Raw genomic sequence first — 4247 nt, forward strand, 5'->3', positions numbered from 1 at the left:
CCCTCAGATGGGAGCAGTGTCCAACTCAGCCCTTCCTCCCACAGACACTCGCTGCTACAGGTGTGGGCTCTGAGCACAGTGTGGCTGCCTTCCCCTCCTCCCCATCTGGGGGTGGGAATTCCCACCCACTCTGAAAGCCCTCTCTAAGAGGAATAAACATATAAAAAACATTCCCATTCAGCCCCACAGAGCCTACAGGAAGGGGAGGGGATGACGAGGAGGTGAGTGTAAAGGTATCCTTTTCTGAAGGGTGGCATGGATTAAGAGATCAGCTGAAAATATAACTAATGAAGTAAATAAGCAAACAAATAAAGTTGCATAGCTATAGTAGTTCCTCACTACTGCCTTTACATCCTCTGTATGAGCTTTATTTACTTTTATAAATCTCTTCTGAAAAAGAGGCAATCATTTCAGCTCAGCTTCTTGAGACCCTACAAATATGTTGTAAATACAGGGTTTCCATATCATATGCTTCAGATATTTCCACCTGACCATTATGTTTCAAAGCAGTCTATTTAAAATGACTTCCAGACTTCTAGTCCTAAGCAAATCATATAAAACAGAGCAAATATACTTCCCTCATTAAAATGTACCAATCTACTGCAGAGGAGTACACTTGATTGCAAATTGCCTCCCACACAGCTAGCTACTCGATCCTTCCTTCCCAGGTGACTAAAGCCTTCCAGAAAAATCCTGTTTCATTTCAAGGTGCCAAGTACCATGATCCAACTTTCACACTTGTTTTTAACCCTTCTCTTGTCTGCTCTAAGTTCCTCAGTATTTTTTCTGCTGCTTAAGGCCCCCCATTGCAAGCACAGAAGAGGATTCTGCACGTGGCAAACATATCTGGATGCCAGCCCCCTCTCCATCACAGGACAACATCCAGACAGCAGTTACCATGTCAGCTCCAACCCTGGCAATCAAGCCCCTTTTGCCTGACCAGCCTTCCAACAATAACTCCCCTCCCCTCAATCCTTACAACTCATTGCTATGAATCCCAATGCTTGTCACTTCTTCCTCCTTAGTCCCGCCATGGCCTGATTGCAGCCACCCCAATGGCAAGTAGGCCCTGGTGTGGCCTTTGGGCTCTGCCTGCCCTGCAGCACCTGCTCTGGGGCTGCACTGTCCTCGGGGTGACAGCCACAGTTGGCAATTCCTGTCATGAGGAAGAGGAAGGATAATTCAAAGAGCAGAGAATTCAGCTTTGCTCCAGCTGGTAAGGCAAGATGGACTAAAACATTTTAAAACATACCTTAGGTCAGGAAAACACAAATTAGGTTTTTAAGAATAAGCTGTGACCATAGCAGCTTACATTCTGAGTTGGTCAAACTAAGACATTCTTAAAGGCGTGACTTCTGAGAAGTGGCTTTTCAGTTCCTAGAAGTCACGAGCCAGGTCCTTTAAGAAACCTCAACTGGGACAGAATAAAACAGGGACATGGTAAATCATTCTGGTAATCTGATGCACTGTGTTTGCAAGCACATGCAGTTGACTTCTATCAGATCAAAGTCACCAAAATCTATGAAAATTATTTAGCATACTGAAGAGAACCAGGAAATAATGTACTGTGCTTGAAAGCAGAAAACCACCTATGTCATGACCAAACTGAATAGTTGCTTCAAGCAAACTCTTCCTTGGGGATGGAGGCATACAAAGAGTTGCACATATTAATATACATATAAAATAAAGCAATCAATATATTTTTAATTTAGTATTTTAATTGGAGTATTAAAGAAGTAAATGATAATGGCTTTAGATCTCATGAGTTACAGGTGTCATGAATTGGAAGCACTTTTTGCATTGCACACATTAATTTACACCATTTATCTCATAATTTATAGTGATCACTTGACCATACAAAACCTTGATGTGATATCTGGATGTCATCAAAATGAAGATGTGACACACATCTCAAATATTTATCAATATAAAACTATTTGGAAATTTTCCACTCTCCCTGAGACAATCCAAAACCTCAGCACCTCAGCTCTGCATTCCTGAACCTCCTTCTCACTAGCAGATACATTTGCTATAAATAATCATATGTCATCCAAAAATCATGAAGAGCCAAAAGCAGGTTATGATTACTTTTTTGTTTTCAGAAGAAATTAAGTTCAAGTGTACATAAATGTATAAACACCCTGAGCTGATATCACTGATCTAAACAATAGGCTATTTTTACTGTGTTTTAAAAGGTCTTGTAAAAATATTTTTACTCACCTAATTCAGGGAAAAATTTCCTGTTTCAATGTATTCCCATACATAGCATTGCAAGAAAACAATACAGGTAACAAATGCAATGTAGTACAGCTAAGCCTCAGGGCACTGTTTTTCAGCTTTGTCTTACTAGAAATTACAGCCTGGTCAAGAAATTCAATTTCCCTTACTTTTGAAATAAGCTTATTTATTGGTAGGTTACCTTAGAAACCTCCTCCCCCTTATAATTCCTACAAAAAAAAAAAATTCAAGTAGCTAAGAAATGGACTTATTTCACTTTTTAGATACCTAAATTTGGAATAAATACTATTGATGATTAAACAATTATGTATCTTCATGAACAGATCTTTATGTATTTTGGAAAAAAGAACATTTCATCTAACAAACCACAGAAGTTCATGTTAGGTCAGGAATACAATTTTTATTCTACTAAGATTCTTTCTGCCTTCTTTCTGGATGGAGCATACATTTAATAGCTATCCTGATGTCACCTTCATTCTCCCAGAAAGTGGAATTTAGAAGGCTCCATCCAGAGCCATATTTTCTACTTCTGTTAATATATTGTAAACACAGAAACAACTGCTTAGATCAATGTGAAATCAATCTCCCTCAAGCCAAAATTTATGCTTTTACTCTCCTAAACTTCAGGACTGTCAGGACTGTAAGACAATTTCTCATCTAAAACACAGATTAAATCTGTCTGATTACCTGACAACCACTTAAAGAAGTAGCAAACGTTACACATTTTCATAGTTCTGCCATTGTGGGTGTGAAATGAAGTCATCACTTCTATTCCAAATTTCAGTTACTACTTTTTTTCTCAAGTACTTAATCAAACAAAAAAGTAAATCACACAATGCCTTAAAAATTCCCACCTAACACCTCCCCAACTCCCAACGACAACTGCAGTGCAAGATGATCCAGAGAATTAATTCACACAGGAAGGGAGGTATGCGCATCCCTACTGAGCAAGGTACTTGTACCGCCCAATGCATGGTGCAGGGCTTATGTGTATATATACACTCATACATACAGGCAGTCCCAGTCTCCCATCTGTGGAAAATGGAAACATTTTGTGGAATAAAAGAGTGACAACTGATGGGGAACATTGTAATATCATAAGGATGACACCCAGTGGAGTCAAATGAAGGGTGTATAGGCAAATTACCTGCAGGGCTATCTAAATGTGGCATGTTTGACTCTGCAATTCAAACAATATTCTTTGAAGCATCCTTTTCTGTACCAAATCTGAGGTCAAAACAGAACCGGATCTATCAGCCTGAAGCCCAAGTCCCAGAGCACGACGGCAACAGCAAACAGCAGGATGCTGTGCTGTTCCAGCAGAGAACAGACAGCAACACGGTGTGGGAGAGGTGACTGGGAGGAAGAACTCTAACCTAGCACTTTCATCTCCTCCCACAGAGCTGTGAGTGGTGCCCAGGGGATGAGCAGAGTGACTGCATCGTGGGTGATGGGAAACTCAGCCCAGCTCCCCCTCATGCTCCAGAAAACTTCACAGCTCCTGAGGTTGTGCTGCTGCCCTGGCAGACGCCACAAATCTGATCGGTGTTTCAATATTCTGTTGGGTTTTGCAGCATAGGCCTGGTAAAGTAACAGAAGAATGGTAATTCTAAAAAGTTTATATTTGAGCCAAGTAAACACCTGGAATTTAATATTATGAAGCAAAAACTACTTTTGTCAATCCCGGACTCTCTTGCAAGCGTCTAGTCTCTACTCACTGTAGACAGCCTCCATTTTGAGAGCCTGACTTTAAACTGGAGTCCTAACCCAGCATTTAACTGAGGTGGCTGTAAACTGATTTTCCAAGAAACCCACAAGAGACAGTGAGTAACAATCTGCCCCAGTGACTCCAATTATTACTGGTTTGCTTGTACCAAGTGTAGCAACTAATTTTCTATTAAAATTTCTCTTCATCCCCAAACATCTACTGAGTGCAAATGCAAGCTGTGTCAACAAAAAAAAAAAAAAAAAAAAAAAAAAAAAAAAAAAAAAAAAAGATTTAATGATTG

General features: G+C 40.0%; 1 protein-coding gene across 2 annotated transcripts in view; it reads right to left on the bottom strand.

Moving 5' to 3' along the window:
* GNAL (G protein subunit alpha L) overlaps positions 1-4247 on the bottom strand; it is a 181325-nt gene that overhangs the window by 56519 nt on the left and 120559 nt on the right. The window lies entirely within an intron of this gene.

Source organism: Motacilla alba, chromosome 2, assembly GCF_015832195.1.
Source record: "Motacilla alba alba isolate MOTALB_02 chromosome 2, Motacilla_alba_V1.0_pri, whole genome shotgun sequence".
Taxonomy (NCBI): Eukaryota; Metazoa; Chordata; class Aves; order Passeriformes; family Motacillidae; genus Motacilla; species Motacilla alba.